At 51.3% G+C, this 16,617-nt stretch overlaps 1 pseudogene; it reads left to right on the top strand.

The window, feature by feature from the left end:
* The first annotated feature begins 10,983 nt into the window (after positions 1-10,983).
* On the top strand, positions 10,984-16,197 carry LOC148778260 (uncharacterized; annotated as a pseudogene).
* Positions 16,198-16,617: the final 420 nt, after the last annotated feature.

The following is a 16,617-nucleotide window of genomic DNA, read 5'->3' as shown; positions in this document are numbered from 1 at the left end:
GCAAACTTCATCCCTGTGTGTTCCCCGTGGATGCCTTCCACTCCCTCCCCACCCAGGGGAGACTGACTTCCCTTCCCCTGAGCTGATTTTCATCAGGTTCCTAGGCATCTTTCTCCTCATCTTTTATGTCTTTTATGCCTTTCTGTGTATATTGCTCGTAAGTGTGTGTCAATAAAGTTTCCTTCCTTGATACCAGTGAGAATATGGAGGCCTTCACAATCCTGCGTAAGCATCACCACTGTCTACATTAGGACACCCTCATTCAATCTGTCCCCCCACCTTCCCAGCAAAGCCTTTATTCATGGCATGCACACTCTGTTCTTCTCTCCCCCTCCTGACAACATTGAGTCTTCTTCTCTCTGCATTTATGCCAATTATTTCAGGGTACCCAATCAATGCCAATCACTGAAAGGATAGGAAACTTTATTTAGCTCTGACTGAACGTGAATCTTATAGTCTCTCAGTATTGTTAGAGTCTTGGCATCCCCATGAATTCTACAGTCCATTGAATTCTCTAAGCCAGAATCCTGGAGGGGGTAACTTTTCCATTCTCCAGGGGATTTTTCTGACTCCCCACATATTGGAAGACCAAACTGGAGAATTCTGGTTTCTATGTCATTTGAAGGAGCCTTTGGGTATCTGAAAGGAACTGTAGTCCTTTCAAGGTGTCATCTGCCAAACGAGACGCCGGCTCCAGCGGCGCAGAAGCGAGAGATGCTGAGAGATGCTGGCTCGGCGCAACCGACCACAAACAGAAGTGTAGCGGAGAGGAGCTACCGCACGTCCAAGGTAAGGTACAGCGGCTGCGCTTTGCTGGAGCAACTTTGAAGAGATATTCCACCACCAAGGTAAGAAAAACCCAAATAAGACGGTAGGTATTTCGAGGGGGCATTTGAGGGCAGACACACTGAAATCATAATCCCATAAAACTAGTTGATCTGATCATATGGACCACAGCCTTGTCTAACTCAATGAAACTAATCCGGGCCGTGTGGGGCCACCCAAGATGGACGGGTCATGGTGGAGAGGTCTGACAGAATGTGGTACACTGGAGAAGGGAATGGCAAACCACTTCAGTATACTTGCCTTGAAAATCCCATGAACAGTATCAAAGGGTAAAATGATAGGCTACTGAATGAGGAATTCCCCAGATCGGTAGGTGCCCAGTATGCTACTGAAGATCAGTGGAGAAATAACTCTAGAAGGAATGAAGGGATGGAACAAAAGCAAAACCAATACCCAGTTGTGGATGTAACCAGTGATAGAAGCAAGATCTGGTGCTGTAAAGAGCAATATTGATTAGGAACCTGTAATGTTAGGTCTATGAATCAAGGCAAATTGTAAGTGGTCAAACAGGAGATGGCAAGAGTGAACATAGACATTCTAGGAATCAGTGAATTAAAATGGACTGGAATGGGTGAATTTAACTCAGATGACCATTATATCTACTACTGTGGGCAGGAATTCCTTAGAAGAAATGGAGTAGCCATCATGGTCAACAAAAGAGTCCGAAATGCAGTACTTGGATGCAATCTTAAAAACGACAGAATGATTACTGTTCGTTTCCAAGGAAAACAATTCAATATTACAGTAATTCAAGTCTATACCCCAACCAGTAATGCTGAAGAACCCGAAGTTGAACGGTTCTGTGAAGACCTACAAGACCTATTAGAACTAACACCCAAAAAAGATGTCCTTTTCATTATAGGGGACTGAAATGTAAAAGTAGGAAGTCAAGAAACATCTGGAGTAACAGGCAAATTTGGCCTTGGAGCACAAAATGAAGTAGGGTAAAAGCTAACTGAGTTTTGTCAAGAGAACGCACTGGTCATAGCAAACACCCTCTTCCAACAACACAAGAGAAGACTCTACACATGGACATCACCAGATGGTCAACACCAAAATCAGATTGATTTTATTCTTTGCAGCCAAAGATGGAGAAGCTCTATACAGTTAGCAAAAACAAGACCAGGAGCTGACTGTGGCTTAGATCATGAACTCCTTACTGCCAAATTCAGACTTAAATTAATGAAAGTAGGGAAAACCACTAGACCATTCAGATATGAATCAAATCAAATACCTTATGATTATACAGTGGAAGTGACAAATAGATTTAAGGGACTAGATCTGATAGATAGAGTGCCTGATGAACTCTGGACGGAGGTTCATGATACTGTACAGGAGACAGGGACCAAGGCCATCCCCATGGAAAAGAAATGCAAAAAAGCAAAATGGCTGTCTGAGGAGGCCTTACAAATAGCTGTGAAAAGAAGAGAAGCGAAAATCAAAGGAGAAATGGAAAGATATAAGCATCTGAAAGCAGAGTTCCAAAGAATAGCAAGGAGAGATAAGAAAACCTTCCTCAGCGATCAATGCAAAGAAATAGAGGAAAACAACAGAATAGGAAAAACAAGAGATCTTTTCAAGAAAATTAGAGATACCAAGGGAACATTTCATGCAAAAATGGGCTTGATAAAGGACAGAAATGGTATGGACCTACCAGAAGCAGAAGATATTAAGAAGAGGTAGCAAGAATACACAGAAGAACTGTACAAAAAACATCTTCACTATGAAGATAATCAGGATGGTGTGATCACTCAACTGGAGCCAGACATCTTGGAATGTGAAGTCAAGTGGGCCTTAGAGAGCATCACTATGAACAAAGCTAGTGGAGGTGATGGAATTCCAATTGAGCTATTTCAAATCCTGAAAAATGATGCTGTGAAAGTGCTGCACTCAATATGCCAGCAAATCTGGAAAACTCAGCAATGGCCACAGGACTGAAAAAGCAACTGTTTCCTCAGAGCTCAGGCCCTGGATGCACCCAGGTCTCCCCAAGGCTGTGGGGTGGGCTGTGTGGGTGTCACTGTGCCTGCACGTGGCCTAAAGGCATGGGGGAACAGCCAGGAACCCAGAGGTTCCCTTGGGGAGCTTTGAGGAAGGGACCTCGGACACGAACTCAGGAAATGATGTCACTTCCTGGCAACAGAACCCAACAGAAACCTAATCCTGTGTATCTAGGCCTCCCCAGCGAAGAGGAGCCCCTAGCCGGATCGCTTGTTGTCAAGTTGTTCTGCTGTTTGCCCCTGCCCAGAGGCCAGGGACTCAGGCGAGCTCACAGGCAGAATGTGTGGGAACGCAGTCGACCCTGGCTCAGGGCCCCGCCAAAAAGCCTCTGGCCCTTTGCCAGAAGGAAGAGAACGGTAACAGGGGAGCCCCAGGCCGGTTCAGGCCACCTTTCCCGTCCCAGCCTGGGAAGTCTGAGGCTTTTCCCTATGTGTGGATGGGGTTTTCTCGGGGTGTGTCTGCCTCACGCATGCCCAGCCGCATGTGGGTCAAGATCCCGTGGGCCGCTTGTGTCCACACCCCAGAGGAGAGCAGGCAGGGTGGCATGAGGATACTATGGGCAGAGCCGGCTTCCCAGGCTGACCTCACACCCTCAGGGGGGTTTTCCGTCCTCAGGGGTGAGTATTTGAGCAGACACTCGTCTCTGCTCTTTCTGGAAGCACTAGGGTAGACGGTCAGAAGCAGAAGCCATTCTGACCAGGCTCAGCTCAGAAACATCTAAGCAGGGCTGGCTGATGGTCACTGTCATTACAGAGTCCCACTCGAGTCCCACCCAAGGTGTCCCCTGAGGGGCACACCCCATGCCCCTCCAGAAGGAGGGCTCGGACTCCAACGCTCTGTCCAGAGGCCCAGTGCAGGCTGCAAGTGACCGTGGACATGGAGAGTTCAGCCCAACTGGCAATGAAGAGGAAGCGGACAAGGATTGCTGCCCAGACACCACCCAACACACACCCAGGGGCCCAGTCTCAGGCTGCCACGGGGAACAGCACAGCAGGATCTGACCCAGAGCTCTGAGAAGCCCTGCCTTGGAGGCAGCAGGAGGACCTGGAGCCCAGCACGGCAGAGCACAGAGTTGAGGAGTCTGGGGCTGCTACATGTGAGCGTGGAGAGGCGGTGTTGAGCCACACAGGGAGGAGTCCCCCAGAGGCTAGACCTGGACCAAAGCCTGGCCTCACACCAAACATCGTGGAGACTGCAGAGAAGACTCGGAAGCTGGGCCTTCTTAGCGAGTGTCTAGGAAGCTTTCATGCCCACTTATGCACATGGCAAGGCTGGCCTGTGTCAAACTTTTCTTCTCCCGCAACTCTAGCTCTGGCAGTCAAACTCAGCCAGCCTCCAAGTCCAAGAGATGTCCCTACAGAGGAGGGAATGCCAGGTGCAGGACCCAGCATTCCACGGAGCGGAGATTGAGACCTGAGATGTTCCCTCCCAAAGACACGGGTCCAGCCAGGTCCTGGCCAGCTCCCTCAGCACATCTGATCTCTGTGCCTACACGACCCCAACTGTAGGCCTTGATGTCCCAACCCACCTTCCAGAACCTCCACATCCACGTGCACTTTCACCTGCTCGGGCTTTGGCTGCAGAACCCGAGTCAGGGCCTGAGTGAACACCTGCAGGGGCAGCCTGTCCTGGCTCCTGCCAAGGACTCAGATGTCCACCATGAATGTCCCACTCCTGCAAGGAGAACAGGCCCCTGCTCTGGACAGAGGCCCACAGCCCTTTCGGCAAACACCTCGTCCAGTGGTGCAGGTGGCTCTGCAGCCTCCATCCCTGTGTGTTCCCCATGGATGCCGTCCACTCCCTCCCCACCCAGGAGAGATTGACTTCCCTTCCCCTAAGCTGATTTTCATCAGGCTCCTAGGCATCTTTCTCCTCATCTTTTATGTCTTTGATTCCTTCGTGTATATTTTGTTTGTAAGTGTGTGTGAATAAAATTTCCTTCCTTAATGCCATTTGGGAATATGGAGGCCTTCACAGTCCTGTGTAAGCATCACCACTGTCTATATTCAGACACCCTCATTCGATCCCCCCCCCCACTTCCCAGCAAAGCCTGGATTCATGGCAAGCACACTCCATTCCTCTCCTCCTCGCCGGACAACATTGAGTCTTCTTCTCTCTGCATTCCTTCCCATCCTTTCGGGGTTCCCAATCAATGCGAATCACCGAAAGTATAGGAAACTGGATTTCGTTCTGAATGAAAGAGAATGTTATAGTCTCTCAGTATTGTTAGAGTATTGGCATCCCCATGAATTCAGTCCATGGAATTCTCTAGGCCAGAATCCTGGAGTGGGTAGCTTTTCCCTTCTCCAGGGGATTGTTCTGAAGTCCAACATATTGGAAGACCAAACTGGAGAATTCTGGTTTCTATGTCATTTGAGAGAGCCTTTGGGTATCTGAGAGGACAGTGTAGATCCTTTCAAAAGGTCATCTGCCAAACGAAGTCCTCTTGGCAAATGTGCTCAGAATCTCCAGGTAGGCAGTGCTGTTGAAAGTGGGACACCTCAGACACAGGGAAACGCTGAGTTCTTCTGCCAGCACAAAAAAAATCTCACAACAATAAATCAGGCAGGAGAAATGAAAAGATAAACCCACACCAACAGAGGGACAAGTGTTCCTCAGAACACAAGGCCAGAGCAAGACCAACCATCCGTGTGTCCCCCACAGGCTCGTGAAAATCAGTGATCAGGAAGGAAACAGAAGAAACATGTGCAGGTCCAATGACAGGCCATGCACATGGCTACTGTAGCTCAGAAACGGCCTGATGCTTTGCATGGACACGCGGGCAAAGGGAAACACAATGCAGGTGGCGGTTGTCATCATCTCAGCGCTAGGTGCTCAGGATGGTGACAACCAGGCTTTGGGACCTCAAGAGGGAGTGAAGGGCCTAGCAGATTCCATAGACACCTCTCTTGCTCTCTGGGAGAAGAATATGCCAGATCCATCAAAGTCCCATAAGAACATCTCTTGACGATCAGTGCCCAACCTCAGGGTGGATCCCACTCCACTTCTGGCACAGTTGCTCCTGGCCTTGAGATGCTCACCTCTGGCAGTCCGAACACGCAGGCCTGCTGGGGGCCTGTGCAGACGAAACTACCTTCAGCTTCTCACAAAGCCAAGGGCGCACAAAGATGCCTGTGGCCTGAGTATCTCAGAGGGAAGATCAGCGCCTTGTGAACCCGAACTGGGGATCGGTGCTGTAATGGAGGCCGCACCCGACTCCCCTTTCACTGGACGCAGAGTCCCAGATGATAGAGCTGCTGAATCCATTAAACTGTGGAAATGCAAGCTGAAAAACACCCATCTTTCCGAGAAAGGCTCCAAAAGAGTTTAGGAGCAACGCATTTGGAAACCAGAGGGGATGACATGCATGTCTATGGAAACTTGACACCTCTCAACAAATGCACTTCAAATGATTCCTATACATACGTTCCATGCCAAACGGTTCACAAATCCAGAAGGAAATGGAGCAGACATTACACATGAGCTCTGAGTCTTCACACACAATACAGAAAGGCCCTACACAAAGAGTAACCAGGAAACACAGTGCACTTTGTTAAATCCAATATTTGAAATCTGGGAAAGACTGTCTGAAAAATGCAAAAGACACCTCCCAGCTGGGAGACAACTGCTTGCATACACAGAGCTTAGGCAGGATTTGGCTCCTAATACACAAATGACATGAACACAAAGGAACCTGAAGGAGAGGTCTGAAGGGACACCAGGCGAAGGAAGGGACACAGAGAGTACACCGAATGATGCCCAGCATTGAGGGCCTGAGAAACACTGTCTAGCTGAAATCCCCGAGCCCCGTGGCACCCTGGAATAGGCCTGTTCTACCTGGAGGCTCAGAGAGATGGACAGTGATGAATGAGAAGAAAAATCTTTGGCATTTCTAACACTCACAGCAAACGCTTAGAAGGAGAAGGCAAGGATCAACCCCACCGAGAGTGACATTTCCTGAAAGGCAATAGCTAGGAGTCCATCTAACCCAGGAGGGAAGCCCCTCTTCTCAGAGAACTGCAAGAGATGGATGAAAGAAGGTGAAGCCCACCAATCCTATGGAAAAGAAGCTGTGCTCACGGATCAGAAAAATTCTTCCTGGTAAGGTGACATCACCTTCCCCTCCCCCTGACCCCCACCATGGCGCAATCCAGAGGTTCCCCGCTATTCCTCTCAAAATACCAATGGCTGTTCTCAGGGCATGATAAACAAGGAATACCAAAATATCTATGGAAACACAAAGGAGTCAAAAGAATCAATGCAATCTGCCCCAAAGACCTGAAATGGACATAACAGGCTGCCTGATAGCCAATTAGACTATCACACTAGGATCATCAGGACAGCATGGTACTGGGAAGAAATCAAACAGGCAGAACCAGATCCATGGAATGGAACTGAGGCTCCAGAAATAAACCAAAGCTTCTACAGTCAATTCCTCTACGCCAAAGGAGGGAATGCGATACGAATGGGAATAAGAGCCTCTGCAACGAAAGGCCGTGGGAATTGGATATGGTTCCATCTGAACAGTCACATTGGCTTTTGGTCTTACAGCACCTCAGACTCAGTGAAACACATCAACGCAATGCCTGAAGTGATGAAACTCCTGGAAATAAGCACGGGCCATAGGCTCCTTAATGTCAGGGACTTCTCAACATGTGTGTGGGGTGGAAGCAAAATTCAGTCTCTTCACGTCAAGTAAAAAGGAAACCAAAAGACAGCCATGGGCTTCTGTCCACTTGAACACGCTTGCAACAGAAAAGCTAAGCATTCACAAATCAAAATGGTAACAAACTGAACACAAAAGCATATTTGCAAGCAGAATATCGGAAAAGTGGTTCCTACATAAAAGATACTGAGAACTCACACCACTACATCTCCCAGAACAAACCCCAGACTAATCACTTCCCCTAACACCAACTCCAACCCCACACCTTTACATCATTTGAAAGGAAACCCTAAAGGTTACGCTAGGTCAACAATATACATGTGTAAATGCATTCACAGGCATGGAGCATCCACAGGAGAGAAATAGAGAGGAAGAGACAGATTGAATTTGGAAAGGTCAAGAAAGAGATGGAAGGAGGGCAAGAGACTGAAAAATGGAGAGAGGAAATGAGTAGGTTTCACAGAATTTGCATGAATCTCTCTTGAGGTTGGAAACAATGACAGTGCATATTCCCCCTATAAGGGGGAAAATGACCCACGATGATGAGACTGAAAGACAAGGATGCGGGGAGTCACTGTTGGGGCAGACTCTGCCACCCCTCAACGCTGAGTGGAACAGTCGAGGAGGACGAGGAAGGTTGATTTCAGAGATGGCGATGTTTGAATATGACCTTCCAGTTCTCCCAAGGCGGGGACCGAGAAATAGGCAGGAAGGGGACTGCCTTTTCCCAGGTCCTAGAGCCCATCCAGGCCTGATTCTGCCCCATTCTGTGCTATGTCAGCCCTGTTTGAAATCCATCCTTTGGGAAGTCTCAGTGCCAACCTCCATGTGATAGCGGCCCAAAGTTTGAACAGGCACTGGAGCTGTTCGTAGGCTGATAGACCTAGGCAGGAGACAGGAGAGTGACCGCCACTATGCAAATGAGTGACTGGGGAAACCGTGCGTGGCACATGTCTTGCCCAGGGCCACATCACTTTTGTGAAGAAGGAGCCTGGGCTGAAAACAGCTGTGTCCTCAAAGCTCAGGCCCTGGCTGCACCCAGGTCTCCACAAGGCTATGGGGTGGGCTGTGAGGGTGTCACTGTGCATGCACGTGGCATAAGAGCGTAAGGGAACAACCAGAACCCAGAGGTTCCCTTGGGGAGCTATGTGGAAGGGACCTCGGCCATGAAAATGGAAATGATGTCACTTCCTGGCAACAGAAACAACAGAACCCGCAACCCGGGTATCCAGGCCTCCCCAGAGGAGAGGAGCCCCTGGCCAGATCTCTTGCTGTCAAGATGTTCTGCTGTTTGCCCCTGCCCAGAGGCTGAGCCCTCAGGCGAGCTCACAGGCAGAGTGTGTAAACGTGGTAGACACTGGCTCAGGGCTCCCCCGAGAGGCCTCTGGCCCTTTGCCCAAAGGAACAGAAAGGTAACAGGGGAAACCCAGACCGGGTACAGCCACCTCTCCCGTCCCACCCAGGGAAGCCTGAGGTCTTTCCCTGTCTGTGGACGGGACTGTCTCGGGGTGTGTCTGTCTCAAGCAAGCCCAGCCGCATGTGGGTCAAGAGCCCATGGGCCGCTAGTGTCCACACCCCAGGGGAGAGCAGGCAGGTTGGCATGTGGAGAGTATGGGCAGAGCCTGCTGCCCAGGCTGACCTCACGCCCTCAGGCGGGTCTCCGTCCTCCCGGGTGGGTACCTGAGCAGACACTCATCTCTGCTCTTTCTGGGAGCAGAAGGGCAGACGGGCAGAAGCAGCAGCCATTCTGGCCAGGCTCAGCTCAGAGATTTCGAAGAAGGGCTGGCTGATGGTCACTGTCATTGCAGAGTCCCACCCAAGGTGTCCCCTGAGAGGCACACCTCATCCACCTCCCAGAGGGAGGGCTCAGAGCCCCCTGCCCTGGAGGCACAGTGCAGGCTCCAGGTGAGCGTGGCCACGGAGGGCTCAGGGCAACTGGCAGTGAAGAGGAAGCAGGAAAGTCCTGCTGCCCAGACACCACCCAGCACACACCCTGGGCCCAGTCTCAGGCTACCACGGAGCTCAGCACAGCAGACTCTGACCCAGAGCTCCGAGAAGTACTGCCTCGAAGGCAGCAGGAGGACCTTGAGCCCAGCACTGCAGAGCACAGAGGTGAGGAGGCTGAGGTGCTGCATGTGAGCATGGAGAGGCGGTGATGAACCACACAGAGAGGAGTCCCGCAGAGCTGTTTCTGGGTCTGGACCAAAGCATGGCCCAACACCAACCATCTTGGAGTCTGCAGAGAAGACTCTGATGCTGGGCCTTCGAAGCGAATGTCTAGGAAGATTTCGTGCCCACTTAGACACATGGCAAGGCTGGCCTGTGGCAAACTTCTCTTCTCCCCCAACTGTAGCTATGGTCGTCAATCTCAGCCGGCTTCCACGTCCAGGACCTGTCCCTCTGGATGTGGGAACTCCAGGTGCAGGAACCAGCGATCCACTGAGGGGAGATCGAGGCCTGAGACGTCCCCTCCCAAAGACATGGGCCAGGCGGGTACTGGCCAGCACCCTCAGCACATCTGATTTCAGTGCCTGCACGACCCCGACCCCAGGCCCCAATGTCCCAACCCGCCTTCCAGAACCTCCACATCCACGTGCACTTTCACCTGCTCGGGCTTTGGCATCAGAACCCGAGTCAGGGCCTGAGTGACCACCTGTGCAGGGGCAGCCTGTTCTGGCTCCTGCCAAGGACTCAGATGTCCACCATGACTGTCACACCCCTGCACGGAGAACAAGCCCCTGCTCTGGACAGAGGCCCACAGCCCTTTCGGCAAACACCTCGTCAATTGGCGCAGTTGGCTCTGCAGCCTCCATCCCTGTGTGTTCCCCATGGATGCCGTCCACTCCCTCCCCACCCAGGAGAGATTGACTTCCCTTCCCCTAAGCTGATTTTCATCAGGCTCCTAGGCATCTTTCTCCTCATCTTTTATGTCTTTGATGCCTTTGTGTATATTTTGGTCATAGGTGTGTGTCAATAAAGTTTCCTTCCTTGATTCCATTTGGGAATATGGAGGCCTTAAAAATCCTGTGTAAGCATCACCACTGTCTACATTCAGACACCCTCATTCTACCCCCCCCCCCCACTTCCCAGCAAAGCCTTGATTCATAGCAAGCACACTCCGTTCTTCTCTCCTCCGCCGGACAACATTGAGTCTTCTTCTCTCTGCATTTATTCCAATTCTTTCCGGGTACCCAGTCAAAGCCAATCACTGAAAGGATAGGAAACTGGATTTCGCTCTGACTGAACGTGAAATTTAGTGTCTCTCAGTATTGTTAGAGTCTTGACATCCCCATGAATTCTACAGTCCATGGAAATCTCTAGGCCAGAATCCTGGAGTGGGTAGCTTTTCCCTTCTCCAGGGGATTGTTCTGACGTCCCACATATTGGAAGACCAAACTGGAGAATTCTGGTTTCTATGTTATTTGAAGGAGTCTTTGGATATCTGAAAGGAGAGTGTAGGTCCTTACAGGATGTCATCTGCCAATCGAAGCCCTCTCGGCAAATGTGCTCAGAACATCCAGGTAAGCAATGCTGTTGAAGGTGGGATACCTCAGGCACAAGGGAAACGCTGAGTTCTTCCGCAGGCACAAACTCACAACAGGAAACCAGGCAGGAGAAATGGAAAGATAAACACACACCAACAAAGGGACAAGTGTTCCACAGAACACAAGGCCAGAGAAAGACCCACCAACCTTGTGGCCTCCACAAGCTCGAGAAAATCAATAATAGGGAAGGAAACAGAAGAAACATGTGCAGGTCCAATGAGGGGCAATCCACATGGCTAGTGCAACTCAGAGACGGACTGACACTTTGCATGGACATGCGGGCAAAGGGAAACACAGTGCAGGTGGCGGTGGTCATCATCTCAGAGCCAGGTGTTCAGGATGGTGACAACCAGCCTTCAGGACCACAAGACGGAGCGGAGGGCCTAGCAGAGCCCATAGACATCTCTCTTGCTCTCTGGGAGAAGAGTGTGCTGGACCCATCAATGTTTCACAGGAGCATCTCTTGACAATCAGTGCCCACCCTCAGGGTGGTTCCCACTCCACTTCTGGCACGGTTGCTTCTGGCCTCAGAGATGCTCATCTCTGGCAGTCTGAAGCCGCAGGCCTACTGGGGCCTGCAGAAACGAAACTCCATTCAGCTGCTCATACAGCCAAGAGCACACAAGGATGCCTGTGGCCTCTGGCTCACAGATGGAAGATCAGCGTCCTGTCAACCCGACCTGGGGATCGGTGCTGAAATGGAGGCCCCATGGGACTCCTTTTTCACTGGACACAGCGTCCCTCCTGCTAGAGGTGCTGAATCCATTCAACTATGGAAATGCAAGCTGAAAAACACCCATCTTTCCGAGAATGAGTCCAAAGGAGTTTAGGAGCAACGCATTTGGAAACCAGAGGGGATGGCGTGCTGGTCCATGGAAACTTGACACCTCTCAACAAATGCACTTCAAATGATTCCTAGACATACGTTCCATGCAAAACGGATCTCAAATCCAGAAGGAATTGGAACAGACATTAGACATGAGCTCTGAGTCTTCACACACAGTACGGAAAGGAACTACACAAAGAGTAACCAGGGATCACAGTGAACTTTGTCAAATCCAAGATTTGGACTCTGGGAAAGACCGTCTGTAAATGAAAATGACACATCCCAAGCTGGGAGACAGCTGTTTGCATACACAGAGCTTAGGCAGGATTTGGCCCCTAATACACAAACGACATGAACACCAACGAGCCTGAAGGAGAAGTATGAAGGGACACCAGGCGAAGGAAGGGACACGGAGAGTACACCGAATGATGCCCAGCATTGAGGGCCTGAGAAACAAGGTCTGGCTGCACTTGCCGAACCCCATGGAACCCTGGACTAGGACTTTTCTACCTGGAGTCTCAGAGAGATGGACAGTGAGGAAGGGGAAGAGAAATCCTTGGAATTTCTAACACTCGTAGCAAACGCTTAGAAGGAGAAGGCAAGGATCAACCCCATAGACAGTGACATTCTCTGAAAGGCAATAGCTAGGACTCCATCTAACCCAGGAGTGAAGCCCCTTCTTCTCAGAGAATTGCAAGAGATGGATGAAAGAAGGTGAAGCCCACCAATCCAATGGAAAGGAAGCTGTGCTCACGGATCAGAAGTATTCTTCCTTGTAAGATGATGTCACTTCCCCCTCCCCCCGACCCCCACCTTGGGGCAATCCTGAAGTTCCCTGCTATTCCTCTTAAAATACCAATGGCTGCTCTCAGGGCAGTATAACCAAAGATTTCAAAAATGTCTATGGAATCACAAAGGAGTCAAAAGAGTCAATGCAATCTGCCGCAAAGCACTGAAATGGTCATAATAGGTTGACTGATAGCCAATTAAACTATCACACTAAGATCATCAGGACAGCATGGTACTGGGAATATATAAAACATGCAGAACCAGATCCATGGAATGGAATTGAGGGTCAAGAAATAAACTCAAGCTTCTATGGTCAATTCCTCAACGCCAAAGGAGGGCAGGAGAAAGGAATGTGAACAAGAGCCTCAGCAATGAAATGCCGTGGGAATTGGAGATGGTTCCATCAGAACAATCACATTGGCTTTTGTTCTCATAGAACCTCAGATTCAGTGAAACACATCAACACAAACCCTGACGTGATGAAACTCCTGAAAATAAGGACGGGCCACAGGCTCCTTACTGTGAGGGACTTCTCAACATGTGTGTGTGGGCGGGTTATCAGAATTGGGTCTCTTTAGGTCAAGGAAACAGGAAACCAAAGGACACCCATGGGCTTCCGGCCACTTGAACAGAATTGCAACAGAAAAGATAAGCTTTCACAAATCAAAATGTTAACAAATTGAACACAAAAGCATATTTGCAAGCAGAATATCAGAGAAGGGGATCTTACGTAAAAGAGACTGAGAACTCACACCACTACGTCTCCCAGAACAAACCCCAGACCTATCCCTTCCCCTAACACCAACTCCAACCCCAAACCTTTACATTACTCGAAAGGAAACCCTAAAGCCTCACCCTAGATCAACAATATACATGCGTACATGCATTCACAGGCATGCGAGCATCCACAGGAGAGATACAGATAGGAAGAGACAGACTGAATTTGGAAAGGTGAAGAAAGAGACGGAAGGAGGGCAAGAGACTGAAAAATGGAGAGAGGAAATGTGTTGATTTCACAGAATTTGCATGAATCTCTCTTGAAGTTGGAAACAATGACAGTGCCTATTCCCCCTGCAAGGGGGAAAATGACCCACAATGATGAGACTCAAAGACAAGGATGCGAGGAGCCACTGTTGGGGCAGCCTCCCCCACCCCTCGAGGCTGAGTTGGACACTTGAAGAGGACGAGGAAGGTTGATATCAGAGGGGGCAATGTCTGAACATGACCTTCAGGTCCTCCCAATGCGGGGACCAAGAAATAGGCAGGAATTGGACTGCCTTTTCCCAGGTCCTAGAGCCCATCCAGGCCTGATTCTGCCCCATTCTGTGCTATGTCAGCCCTGTTTGGAATCCGTCCTTTGGGAAGTCTCAGTGCCAAGCTCCATGTGATAGCGGCCCAAAGTTTGAACACGCACTGGAGCTGTCCGTAGGCTGAGAGACCTAGGCAGGAGACGGGAGAGTGAACCCCACTATGCAGATTGAGAGACTGGGGGACCCTGCAGGGCACATGGCTTGCTCCTGGCCACATCACTTCTGAGAAGAAGGAACCTGGGATGAAAGCAGCTGTGTCCTCAGAGCTCAGGCCCTGGATGCACCCAGGTCTCCCCAAGGCTGTGGGATGGGCTGAGAGGGTGTCACTGTGCCTGTACATGGCATAAGGGCGTGGGGGAACAACCAGAAACCCAGAGGTTCCCTTGGGGAGCTTTGTGGAAGGGACCTCGGCCATAAACCAGGAAATGATGTCAGTTCCTGGCAACAGAACCAACAGAACCCGCAACCCGGGTATCCAGTCCTCTCCAGTGGAGTGGAGCCCCTGGCCAGATCGCTTGCTGTCAAATGTTCTGCTGTTTGCCCCTGCCCAGAGGCCGGGCCCTCAGGTGAGCTCACAGGCAGAGTGTGGAATGCAGTCGACGCTGGCTCACGGCCCCCCCGAGATGCCTCTGGCCCTTTGCCCAAAGGAACAGAAAGGTAACAGGGGAAACCCAGGCCGGTTCCAGCAACCTCTAGGTCCCACCCAGGGAAGCCTCAGGCTTTCCCGTGTGTGTGGATGGGGGTTTCTCGGGGTGTGTCTGCCTCAAGAAAGCCCAGCAGCACGTGGGTCAGGAGACGTGGGCCGCTTGTGTCCACACCCCAGGGGACAGCAGGCTGGGTGGCATGGGGAGAGTCCAGGCAAAACTTGCTGCACAGGCTTACCTCACGCCCTCAGGGTGGTCTCCGTCCTCCCGGGTGGGTATCAGCGGACACTGGTCTCTTTGCTCTTTCTGGGAGCAGAAAGGCTGACGGGCAGAAGCAGCAGCCATTCCCACCAGGCTCAGCTCAGAAATATCGAAGCAGGGCTGGCTGATAGTCACTGTCATTGCACAGCTTTCCACCCAAGGAGGTCCCTCAAGTGCACACCCCATCCACCTCCCAGAGGGAGGGCTCAGAGCACCAGCCCCTGCCCGGGATGCCCAGTGCAGGCTACAGGTGGGCGTGGCCACGGAGGGCTCAGCCCAACTGGCGGTGAAGAGAAAGCGGGCAAGGCCTGCTGCCCAGACGCCACCCAGCACACACCCCAGGGCCAAGACTCAGGCTGCCACGGAGCTCAGCGCTGCCGGCTCTGGCCCAGAGCTTGGAGAAACCCTGCCTCGGAGGCAGCAGGAGGAGCTGGAGTCCAGCACGGCAGAGCACACAGGTGAGGTGGCTGGGGCTGCTGCATGCGAGCATGGGGAGGCGGTGCTGAGCCACACAGGGAGGAGTCCCCCAGAGCTGGGGCTGGGCCTGGAACAAAGGCTGGCCTCACACCACCCATCGTGGAGACGGCAGAGAAGACTCTGATGCTGGACTTCTAAGCGAATCTCTAGGAAGCTTTTGGGCCCACTTAGGCAAATGGCAAGGCTGGCCTGTGGCAAACTTTTTTCTCCCCAAGCTCTAGCTCTGGCCTTCAAACTCAGCCAGCCTCCATGTCCAAGACCTGTCCCTACGGAGGTGGGAGCTCCAGGTGCAGGACCCAGGGATCCACGGAGGGGAGATCGAGACCTGAGACGTCCCCTCCCAAAGACACGGTGCCAGCCGGGTACTGGCCAGAACACTCAGCACATAGGAACTCTGTGCCTGAACGACACCCAGCCCCAGGCCCCGATGTCCCACCCCGCCTTCCAGAACCTCCACCTCCAAGTGCACTTTCACCTGCTCGGGCTTTGGCGGCAGAACCCGAGTCAGGGCCTGGGTGACCACCTGCGCATGGGCAGCCTGCCCTCCCTCCTGCCAAGGAATCAGACGCACATCATGACTGTCCCACCCCTGTGGGGAGAACAGACCCCTGCTCTGAACAGTAGCCCAGAGCCCTTTCGTCAACCACCTGGTCCAGGGGCATGGTAGGCTCTACAGACTCCATCCGTGTGTGTTCCTTATGGACTCTGTCCACTCCCTCCCCACCCAGGGGAGAATGACTACCCTTCCCCTGAGCTGATTTTCATCAGGCTCCTAGGCATCTTTCTCCTCATCTTTTATGTCGTTTATGGCTTCAGTATATTTTGCTCGTAAGTGTGTGTCAATAAAGTTTCCTTCCTTGATTCCAGTTGGGGTATGGAGGCCTTCACAACGCTGTGTAGGAATTACCACTGTCTACATTGGGAAAACCTCATTCTATCCTCCCCTTACTTCCCAGCAAAGCCTGGATTCATGGCAAGCACTCCCTGTTCCTCTCTCCCCCACCTGACAACATTGAGTCTTCTTCTCTCTGCATATCTTCCCATCCTTTCGAGGTCGCTAATCAATGCTAAACACTGAAATGATAGGAAATTGGATTTTGTTCTGACTGAAGGTGAAAATTATAGTCTCTCAGTATTGTTAGAGTCTTGGCATCCCCATGAATTCTACAATCCATGGAAATCTCTAGGCCAGAATCCTGGAGTGGGTAGCTTTTCCCTTCTCCAGGAGATTATTCTGACTCCCCACATGTTG

The sequence above is a fragment of the Moschus berezovskii genome, chromosome 4, assembly GCF_049115385.1.
Source record: "Moschus berezovskii isolate FMDL1 chromosome 4, NW_MosBer_1.0, whole genome shotgun sequence".
Lineage (NCBI taxonomy): Eukaryota > Metazoa > Chordata > Mammalia > Artiodactyla > Moschidae > Moschus > Moschus berezovskii.
Note: the sequence above shows the minus strand (reverse complement) of the source record. Positions and strands in the feature narration are given on the sequence as shown.